This window comes from Euphorbia lathyris, chromosome 5 (genome assembly GCF_963576675.1).
Source record: "Euphorbia lathyris chromosome 5, ddEupLath1.1, whole genome shotgun sequence".
Lineage (NCBI taxonomy): Eukaryota > Viridiplantae > Streptophyta > Magnoliopsida > Malpighiales > Euphorbiaceae > Euphorbia > Euphorbia lathyris.
Genome location: NC_088914.1, coordinates 50,652,043 through 50,664,334, shown reverse-complemented (window position 1 = coordinate 50,664,334; position 12,292 = coordinate 50,652,043). Strand labels below are relative to the sequence as shown.

The following is a 12,292-nucleotide window of genomic DNA, read 5'->3' as shown; positions in this document are numbered from 1 at the left end:
TGACATCATTTTGCATATATATATATATAGGATACCAAAATGTTCAACGCTATGGAGTTTAAAAATTGGTTTTGTGATGTTTGACTTAGCTTGTAATTCATTGAAATCATATCATATCCAGTAATCCGTTGGATAATAATGTTTGAGTTGGATTGAATTAGAAGAACTCAGTAAAGTTATCTCATGGTGGATATAAGTTGCTTGATACAATTTAATTGTTAATATTCTTCTATAAACAGTTTTGGTAGTTCTGTACGACTTTGACAATTGCTGTCCTTATTTTTATTTTTATGAATTTATAATCCCAAAAAAAATAAAAAACACATTGAGGTTTGAAATATTTTTAAACATAAATGAACAGGTACTTCAAGGTTCACGCTGTTAGAAAAACAGTCCAAAAATCTAATGCGGTTAAAAATTGATAATGTGACATTTTTAGTTAATATTGATGATATTCTAAACAATTTTAATTTTGTAATCATTTATGTGTTTTTTTAGGGTGTTGTTATATGCAGTCTCAAATTCCCACCCCCAGTCCCATGAAAGGACGAAAATGCCCTTTCATGGGTTTTGGGTGCGAAAAGGCTATTTTTTTTGCCTTTTCGACACGCGGGCATGTGGCTATCACGCCTCACCGTGTGGTCGGGCGTGATAGCCATATGCCCCACCATGTGGTCGGACGTGACAGCCACACGCCCGACCACAAGGTGAGGCGTATGGCTATCACGCCCGACCACACGGTGAGGCGTGATAGCCACACGCCCGACCGCACGGTGAGGCGTGATAGCCACACGCCCACGTGTCGAGAAGGCAAAAAAATTAGTCCGTTATCTGATTAAATCCGTAAATATCTCTTACTTGCTCAAACTACACAATTGTACTTAAAACCTATAAATACCATACAAATTTAACTATAATCAGTAACAATAATATAAGATTATGAATAAATATTATTAATTAAAACACATAAACTAATATACATCAGTCAATGTAATCTAGTCCAAGTCGCTCTCCTTTCAGCGTATATATTATCCAAGTGACGGACACTCGGATCACAAAATGTATGCCATTGGGTGGTAATGGGAGGCACTGGAAATCCAGGTCTTAAATAAAGACATATGTAGTGTTCATAACTCCCCAAATGACAAATCACAATCTCTCGCTCCGTGGTCTTCCATCGTCCGAACGCATCGGCAGTATAGTGCAACATCCTAACTGTGGCGTAGTAAAAAGGAATATCACTGCATTCAATACAGATGCAACAACATATAAGTCATCCAGACTCACCATCTAGTGGGACTGACCACACCCCGCTCCTGCTCATTTAATACGCGTGAGGGCAACATCTACTCCGTTCCAGAACACTGGCGCATACAGATCATGGTGTGCCCGCATCTCATTCTCTATAAGGACTCTCACTACTAGAAATATCTTGATTTCTGATGGAAAATTCCGTCAGAAATTATCCAATTCCCGTCACAGAACATGTTTAGTGACGGAATGACTGACAGAACAGAAACGTGGGAGAAACAGCCGACGCTAAGCTTGCTAACGTTTGTCTGACGAAAACTCCTGACGGTTCGCTAACGGAAAACCGTCAATACTATAGACGGAAATTCTGACGGAAATATACATCACAAAGTCCAGATGTTTTTCAGTGACGTTTTTTCCGTCAAACTCCCTGACGCAAATTGATTGACGTATGGAAAACGTCAGAAGCTTTTATTCCGTCAAAAGACCCAATTTCTGACGAAAATTCGTCAAAAAGCAACAAATACAAATAAGCTGATTTTCCGTCAGGAAGTTTCATTTAAGATGGAATACCATCTGAATCTGAATGTCTTTTTTCTTTTATTTCATAATGCATTCGAACCCTAGATAGACTCGGTATTGGCTCGTTAATATCTCGAGTCGAGCCCTCTCGAATCGATCTTTAACGAGCTTTGATCGAGCCGAGCTTTGATCGAATTTCGCCGAGCTTTGACCGAACCGAGCTTTTAACGAGTTTTAACCAAATTCATCATACATTTCGCAGACTTCGCGTAATCCGTTTTCGCGAAATAGATCGTCACGTTTCAGACCTTACAGACTTTGTAAAATCATCGATTCGCGAAGTAAAATCATCATCTATATAAATAAAGAAATCATTAGTATGAATTTAAATTTATAAGTATAAGAACGGTTTAAAAATGTTGAACTAATTGTTTTTATATATTTATATTCAAATATAAAAATTGAAAGAGCAAATTTGTAGAGGGAAAATTACAAAATTTGGTCAAATAGGAGACTCATTTATATTTTTAACCTATTTACCCAAACTACTACATATCTAGACTAGGGGTGCAACCGAGCCGAACCCTAGGTAGGCTCGGTATTGACTCGTTAATATCTCAAGCTAGCCGAGCCCTCTCGAATCAATCTTCAACGAGCTTTGATCGAATCTCGTCAAAAGGTTTGGACTTCCATTTATCATCCCAAAAGGTCTGGACCTGTCACACCCGACCCTAAACGACCTCAATCGGCATCGGGCGTGAAATAGAAAGATCATAATCAATACTTAGGAGTCTCCAATTTATCCAAATATCATTATATTACAATTGCAATACCAAAGTTCTAACCATAATTCTAACAATAAGCAACAACTTTCGATCCTTGCCTAATCGGTCGGTAACCTTCTCTCTATCATGTACTTTCTCACCTAAAAACATTAAAACATTTAAAAAGGTGAGACAAAAATCTCAGTAAGAAACTATCAGTTATAAAAACCAACTTTACTTAACATAGCTATATATATACATTTATAAAGGGATTTAATCAAAACCTTATAAAATATACTCAAAACTTAAGTTTATAAGATAGTCATCAAAACCTTATAAAATATTCTCAAAACTTAAGTTCATAAAATAAAATTTGTGTATGTGTATCCATCCTCGAATTCCATCCGTGTAGATCATAACATTAATCATAACAATATCGAGATATCTTATTTATATCTCGTTCCTGGCCTAACAGTTAGGACTACCAGCCGTGCACTCTGGCCATACCGCCATTAGATATGGTCTTACAACTTACAACTCCTACCCCGGACAATCCTAGATGGACAAAACCATTTTATCTTTCAAAATATCACAACTCATAAAAATCATATTTGGACTTCAATCCAAAATAATAACAACAATAACCGCAACAGATTTCTCAATCCAAAAACAATTCGTAAGAAATCATCAAATTCATTTTATTCAATATAGATATATATTGAAACCAAAAACATAGTTGATAGTTACTTACCGTGGCTATTAATTGAAGAAAACACACCCGTTCAATTCGCCTCTAAACTCCGTCTAAGACGTTTCCTCTCCAAATACTGCCGAAACTCAAAAACTCTTCGATTAGGACTTAGATCTATGCATAAAGATGTTATAGTTTCAATTTCGAGTGATTCGGACGGTCGAATCTCCATAAATCAAAGAAACGATGAAAAAACGGTTCAGAGAAAACTGATGATAAATATAAAAGAAAAAGAAAAAGAAAAGGAAGAAGACGATGATCATACCGCCTGAGATTTGAGATATATATCTCAAATTTGACAAACATTACGTTTGATCCTCCATCTTTCTATAATCTTTTAAAAATTATCCTAACTTTTAATTTACACATAAAACCATCGAATTACCTCCAAACTTTTTCTATAACACCAAATTAATATCACACACCTAATAATTATAATATATACTACTATCAAGGTATAAATTCTAGAAATTTGGACACGGTCGTGACAGGACCAGTTGCCAATCGGTTAGATCTATTTTTTAAAAAAATATTTTTTGTGATTTAATAATAGAATTGGAGATTAACATTTTCAAATTTGGTGAAATATTTGAATTTTTTTATCCAGCTCGTACAAAATACATTATGTTTTTTTATCATGTCTAATCATATATTTGTAATATGTCGCTAATTAGTAATAAAATGACGCACATGTGAAGTATAGATGATAAATTTCATGACCGAGAAAATATTTTGCTGAATTATTTCTCAAATTGACCTAATTTCGTATTAATATTATCATTATTAATACATTTAAAATATCACACACATCGTACATTGCACAACTATACTTGATATAAAAGCAATAATAATAATCTTACTAGATATACTTTTAATTTTAATTGAATTAAAATTATGAAAAATTAAAAAAATCATATATATTAAGATCATATAATAAAAAATAATAACAAAAAGTTATAATAAAAAATTTGAAACTCAAATAATCAAGTTGAATAAAATCTAAACTAAAACGTTTTTTTTTATATATTTTCTTTGTATTTAATATAAATTTGATGAATAAACATTAATTAAAGATTTATTTTCATATACCAAAAAATTATTTAAATCAAAATAATATGATTTTGATTAAAAATGTGAAAATATAAGGAAAATTTATTCTGACGGAATTGCGTCAGTATTTCCATTGCAATTGCTTGACGGAATAATATCCGCCTAATATTCCGTCAGTGTATCTGACGGGAAAAACAGCCATCAGAAATTTCATCAATGATTTGGCGGGAATATTCCCGCCATAAGTTTCTGACGGAAAATTTATTCCGTAACATATTTCCGTCAGACCCTCTGACGGATTGTATTTGTGACGTAATTCGTTTGAAATTGCTGACGGAAATATTTTCGTCAGAATATTCCGTCAGAATTCAAGGATTTTCTAGTAGTGTCTCATCAGCTTCCACTCCTCCTGATTATTTGTGATGGCGTCGGCTAAAGTACGAAATCCACAGTTACCGCTGATACAACATCATGGTATCCAGTAATAAATGGTACGATGAGTCCCTGAACCCTATGTAAATGGTGGTATCCGGTGATATCCGCATCAAATCCGGCTGAAAATATGAATATATGAAGTTCGTGAAAGATAATATATTTACTTTAACATTAACTTATATATTATGAAAATAAAATATACCCGGCATCTCGTTGTTATGTACAGATGAGGATGAGGTCCGGCCTCGACTACGACTACTCCTCGAAGTAGAAGACCGTGCACGATCTCGTGGTCCCTAACTGTACTCCCATGCACTCGGATTCCGCTTCGTTGATGAATTTCCCTTTGGTCTACCCCTAACCGTGTCTTTGACATCAGGTTCTTTGTAGCTACTTTGATCCGGGTTAATTTGATCATGAATGTAGATCGATATGCTACGCACCATTGCATGATCTAATTTTTCAACCTTTTCCACAAGTGAGTGAAAAAACCGGTGATCCTCAGACCTGTCAGCATATATGGGAGCAGTAACTGGTATGTCACTCAAACCATTAAATGCAAGAGATCTCCAAAAAGGATGGATGCGCTCCACACTAACTGATGTACCCGTATCAATATAGTTTTTAAGTTTACATGCACAAGGAATGCCATGAGTCATGGGCAACACACATCCGCATTCACTTAACACATTCAGTAATATGAAACCTGTAAGTCGAGGTAAGCGAAAGGAGCTTTATTGTGAGTCACCGCAGATCTTCTTCTCGAGTCCTCAAGTGAGTATCTTGTTATATACAGTAAAGGATTACAAAACTAATGTATTACAATTTAAAAGATTATATTAAATAACAGAATAATTGTCTTACTTGATCGCATCGATTTGAGCCTCAATGTCCTTGTGCACCTTCGCCTACATTGTATCGAGTGCACTAGTAGATGAATTCAACCATTGATTCAACTGTGCATGTGAACTCTCCACTCGACAGGTTGTGGTGTTTCCTAAGTGCAACACTTTGTTCGTCCACGCTCGATAGAACTTTTCTTTATGCACTAGCCATGTGGTCTCCACGTACTCTATCACACGAGGCCATTTGGCAGAAGTATTCTTCATGCTTATCACTGCCTCCTCATATTCGGCTACTGTCGGGGCTTCAATTATATTTTTTCATTTGGAATTCTTAAAAATTTCACCAAAAACCTTCAATCCACACAACTTGCCTACTCTATCCTCCGCATCTTTATTAATATGTCATGTGCACAACAAATGATGAGTATCAGGAAATACCTCACGAACCGGTCTCATCAACCCTAACTCCTGGTCCATAGCAATGGCTGTCGGATGCACACCAACTCCAAGCAAAAGCTTCAATTTTTATAACACCCACATATAACTTCCTTCAGTTTCATCCTTCATGATTGCATAGGCAATCAAGAGGTTCTTGTTTGAAGGCGTCATTCCAATGATCTCAAAGAATGACATTTTATACTTGTTTGTTTTATATGTTGAATCTATACCAACAAACAAGTAATATGATCGGAACAGTGTGATCGATGTAGGATGTGCCATAAATAGGTGAGTCACAACATTGCTGTCCGGCGCCGCTTGCGTCCAATGTATGTATTCCTTATCTATAGCAAGCCGATAAAAATGACTGATTACATCCCGACCCTCAAAGTTCTCAGTCCTAATTTTTTTCCCTGTAGTTATAAACATGTCTTTGTGTCGGGCAATCCTCCGGATGTTTTTCTGTAATGGCAGCAAAAATAGCACAAAGGCTTAGCTTGAGCTGCACTCATTTGACGAACAATTTTTTTTTGAACCGGGACTTAGTCCGCTCATCTGTCTGTAGCCCTGACGATATACAACCAAGGCATGATTGTGCTGTCCTTTATCTCCAGCAATCCCATTCACCACCCAACCCCCTAATTCAGCGATTTCCAGAACCTTTATCTAGAATTTGCAACCACGGTATTTTATTTTTGTATTCCTTCGTATTACGTCCTCCATATCCATATCCTTTTTCCTTCGAGTATTCTTAATACCACAGACACATTTAACCAATATCCATTTTAACTTGCCAAAAAAACTCCCCGTTCATCTATTAATCAAAACAACATGTGAGAGAGAGAGAGAGAGAGAGAGAAAGAGATGAAAATATAGGGAAAACAAGAAAAGAGTGAAAAATGCCAAAAAATGAAGAATACGACACAAACATAGAATATATAGAAATCGTGAAAAATAGAGAAAATGCAGAATACGAAAAACGTAAAAAAGTATGAAAAACAAGAAAAATGCAGAAAATGGGATAATGTAGAAAAATGCGAGAAACATAGAAAACAGGATAAACTCAGAAAATGGAAAAAATGAGAAATAGAAGAAAACATGGAAATATGGAAAAAGGGAAAAACAGATAATATGGGGAAAACACGAAAAATAGAGAAAATTGGAAAAACACAAAATACATGAAAAACGTGAAAAACGAAAAAATACAGAATACTACCATTTGTTGCATATTCTTCATTTTTCTCGCATTACTATTTTTTCGTTTTCCACGTTTTTTCGTATTCTGTATTTTTTCCATTTTCATGTGTTTTATGGTTTTTGTATTTTTTCTGTACTTTTCTTGTTTGTCGCGTTTTCTCTATTTTTGTTGTTTGCTGCATTTTGTTCTACATATTCTTCGGGTTTCCTTTATTCTTTATTTTTCTCGTTTTTTTTGTATCTTTTATGTTTTTTTTTGTATTCTGTGTTTTTTTTGTGGTTGTCATGGTTTTCACATAGTCTGCGTGTTTCCTATATTTTTGCATTTCTCATGTTTTTCATGTTTTAATATATATATTAAATATTTGAATAATTGATCATAATAATTTAAGTTGTAAAAATAAAAAGAAATTACACTTAATAATGTTATCATTTAAATTGCAAACCAAGCAATGCCTAAACAATGAAGTTGAAATTCTATCGTTAGCAAAAATGTGAGGAAATGAAAATGAATGTAACCGGGACCGTTTTAAACTTTTTGGGTCCTTGTGCTAATTTTTTTTATCAAATGTTTAATATTTAATAGAATTTTGTATTAAGAAAATATAAAGAGAAATAAATAAATGATAAGGTTGTGAATTTCAATTATCTAAATCACATTTGCGCTCAACGTAATAAAAATGTATAAATTGATTTTATTACATTATATTATTATTATTTTTTTTCAATTTAAGCTAATACCTATATTTGATTAAATATGTCTTAAATTTTGGACTTATAATTTTGAGACCTTGTGCGGAATGACTCTTTGCACACCGTCGTCTACCCCCCTAAATGTAACCCACGGGAAAAGGACAACAGTATAATGTAAAGAAACTAATGGCGTGTAATATATAATGTAAAGAAATGTTAAAATGAAAAGTCGTTAGTTTAGCAGCCAAAGTATATGTATAGAAACATGGGAAACGACTTTTTGTTGAAAAGCAAAACAAGGCAAGAGCAGAGCAGCTGAAAATGAAAACAGTGATCTACCACTTTCCTTTTTCCGAAACTACAACTTAATTTCTTATACTCCTCAACTCAATTTGCCCACTACTTTATTTAACTCATAGAATAGAATGGTCAATCCATTGGAAATTTAATTAATTAATAAAACTCTGCTAATCCACATTCTTATCTTAGTTGTATATATTCTTGACCTTCAAGTTCACCATTGAGTTATATAATGGAGCTAGAACATCTCAATACCCCAACACAAACAAAGAAAATGACAATAAAAACACATCTCTGCCACCGGTCTGAATCGGAGAAAAGAGTTGGTTGGGTGCGATCTCAGATAGTGGGTAAAGACGTGGAATTTGATTCTCCTTTTGGAAGACGAAGGTTAACCTATGCTGATCATACCCGCTCCCTTCACTATATTGAGAATTTTATCATCAACAATCTTCTTCCCTTTTATGGTTTGCTTTTCCTTTTCCCTTTCCCTAACCTTTTTTTTTTTTTTTTTAATTTTTTAATATTAGTTTTCAACCACATGCTGCAACATTCTCCTTAGTAGCATTTGTATGCAAATCAATAATTTAATGGAACTTTATATTTCAATTAATACCATTGTTAGGAAGCGCGCATAGTTTATCAAATTTAAATTAACTTTTGTGAACAGATAATATTTAAAGTATTTGAATTGAAGAATGTGGTGATACAGGAAACACACATACATGTGACAGTTACGTGGGGCACAGAACAACCAAAATGGTAAAGGAAGCAAGTGATTACATTAAAAATAGTTTAGGAGGAAAGCAAGAAGATGCCATCATCTTCTGTGGATCTGGAACTACTGCTGCTATTAAACGTTTACAGGAGGTCATGGGTATTTCTGTACCTTCCATAATGAGAGATAGGGTTATTACATGTTTGAGTAATCAAGACAGATGGGTTGTTTTTGTGGGACCTTATGAGCACCATTCTAACCTACTTTCCTGGCGACAATCCTTAGCTCAAGTCATTCAGATTGGCTTCGATCATAATAGGATTAATTGATATGCCTTCTCTTGAGGCACTGCTCAAGTCCTACACCACCCAAAATAGACCCATTTTAGCCTCTTTTTCAGCTTGCAGCAATGTTACTGGCATTCATGCTTATGGTGGTTTTGTCTGCTTTGATTTCGCTGCAAGTGCCCCATACGTGGATATTCAAATGAGATCAGGAGAATTTGAGGGATATGATGCTATTTTTCTTAGCCCACATAAATTTGTTGGAGGCCCAGGATCAGCTGGAATTCTGTTAATGACTAAAGCTCTTTATCAACTCAAATGTTCACCTCCTTCCACGTGTGGAGGTGGAACTGTTTCTTATGTCAATGGCTTCAACGAAGATGATACATTGTACGTTGATGATATAGAAGAGAGAGAGAATGGTGGGACTCCTCCAATAATACAGACAATAAGAGCCGCATTAGCGTTCTGGATTAAAGATTACGTAAGCTGCCAAGTGATCGAGAAACAAGAAACCATTTACATTGAAAATGCAATAAAGAGGCTCAAATCCAACAGCAATATATCCATATTAGGAAACACAGAAGTCAAAAGGCAAGCTATTTTGTCATTCCTCGTATATTCTACTACTAAAGAAGAAGGAGAAACAAGTCTCAACATGTGGGGAGAGACGAGAGATAAACCTCTTCATGGTGCTTTTGTTGCTTCTTTGCTTAACGACTTGTTTGGTATTCAGTCAAGAGGAGGATGTGCTTGTGCTGGTCCTTATGGCCATCATTTGCTCAATATTGACTACAATGTCTCACTTGCCATCAGATCTGCCATACACAAGGTATATAATTCATTTGTATACTTTAGTAACTAAAAATTGAAGTTAACTTTAACATATATGCATTGCAGGGATACAATGGAGTAAAGCCTGGATGGACAAGGATAAGCTTTCCATACTATATGTCTAATGAAGAATTTGAATTCATCATTGCGGCTGTGGAATTCATTGCAATTTATGGCCAAATATTCCTTCCATTATATAGATTCAATTTCAAAACTGGCACTTGGTCTTTCAAAAAAAAGTTATTCAAGGATTTACTTGTAACAAAAGGTAATACTAACAATCGCAATGTGTTTGATGATGGTGATTTTAGTGGATTAATCATGAACAAGTACAAGTCATATTTGGAAACTGCTAAACACATTGCCAATTTGCTTCCCAAATTCCCTTCAAAGCATAAACTTCCTCAGGATGTGGATCCTAATATCCTCTACTTTAGAGTCTAAGTAACCTTCCTTTTAATTCTTACTCATAATAAATGTTTACACAGTTATATATATACTCAGGATCTTTGTATTGTATACTACTTTTAAAATATTATTGACAACTCTGTCAGTAGTAAGCTAATATAGTTAGTTTTGATGATGCGTCATTTAGTAAGCTTCTATAAATAGTAAATACTCTCATTGTATTCATTTTTTTTATTTTTTTTTATTTTTATTGGAAAGAGATAGTAGATTAATCTTCAGAAAAGTTTACATCAGAATGAGCCAAGTGCCAAATAGGGGCAGGGACATCCTCAATAAAAAATAGAGGTTGGGTTAATGGTGTCGCCCACTCAGCCATTGCGCGAGCTACACGATTACCCTCTCTAGGAACAAAAGAAAATGTCACTTCGCGGAAGATCGAGCACCATTCTAGAACATCTTGATAAATAAACAGTATACGCGATTTCGGGGGAGATCTCGATTTTAGCGCATCCACTACTATCTTTGCATCTGATTCAATAATAATCTTGTTGAAGCTGCAATCTCTCGCTAGGTAAATACCCTCAAGAATAGCTTGCAACTCAGCTTCTTCAACTGAAGCACAACTTTGTATCGGGATACCAGCGGACGCCATTATTTGCCCCAACGAGTCTCGGGCCACCAAACCAACCCTACACGCTTGGCCTTGGCCCCCATATTTGGTGTCACTATTTATTTTAATCACGCCATTTGGGGGAAACGACCAAACTCTCGTAAGTTCGTGGTCTGGCAGCATCGATGTGACAGGGGCCGTCTGATCAGGCGTTAATCTCCGGTAATCCACCAGCAAATCTTGCGCTTGCTGTTGTAAGACCATGTCAGTTAGCCATTTCCCTTCGTGGATGAACTTATTACGTCTGAACCACAGTTTCCAGCATAACACCGCCCAGAATCGTTGCTCTTCTGCTTTTGCTTCCTCAAAGCAACGGATCAGCCATGTTTGGATGTCAGGAGCTGTCAATTTATCCACACGAGTAGATAACCCGACCGATTTCCAGAACATGCGTGACCACCTGCATTTCATAAAGACATGGCAAACATTTTCATCATCCGCATAGCATAATGAGCACGTTTTTGATACCTGAATACCGTGGGAAGCCAAGTTTGTGAAGCATGACAGAATGTTTTTTGATAGTTTCCACATGAAATGGATTATTTTTGTTGGCACCTTTAATTTCCAGATATTTTTCTGCAGCTGAGCATTGTTCGTTGACTGTTCTGGGATGTCCAACTGTGTTCTACGCTTTTCTTCAATGATATGGTACACGCTTTTGACCGTGAAATCTCCATGTTTTGTCGCACCCCAGTATCTTTCATCTGCTGGTTGACGGAAACTTAGCCAGATTTTACAAATGTCCCTCACATCATCATCAGTGAAGCACCTTTTCAGAGCTACTATATCCCATTGCTTAGTTTCCGGATCAATAAGCTCACTAACAAGAGTCGGCCGTGGACTTGCCATACAGACCAGTGGCCGTCTTGCGTTATTCATGGGGAGCCAGTAGTCGGTCCAAATTTTCACAGAATTCCCATTTCCGATTCGCCACATCAGTCCCTCCTTCACAAATTCTTTAGCTTTCAGTATCCCCCTCCAAAAGTAGCTTGGCTTAGGACATGCAACATCAGACAGGAAGTCCGAGTTTGTCAGATATTTCGCTTTTAATACCCTTGAACATAATGATTCAGGCTGATTTAATACTCTCCAGCATTGTTTGGCAATTAACGCGATGTTGAAAGATCGGATC

The 12,292-nt window shown here is 35.7% G+C and overlaps 1 pseudogene; it reads left to right on the top strand.

Moving 5' to 3' along the window:
* Positions 1-8,326: 8,326 nt before the first annotated feature.
* LOC136230360 (uncharacterized) lies at positions 8,327-10,761 on the top strand (annotated as a pseudogene).
* Positions 10,762-12,292: the final 1,531 nt, after the last annotated feature.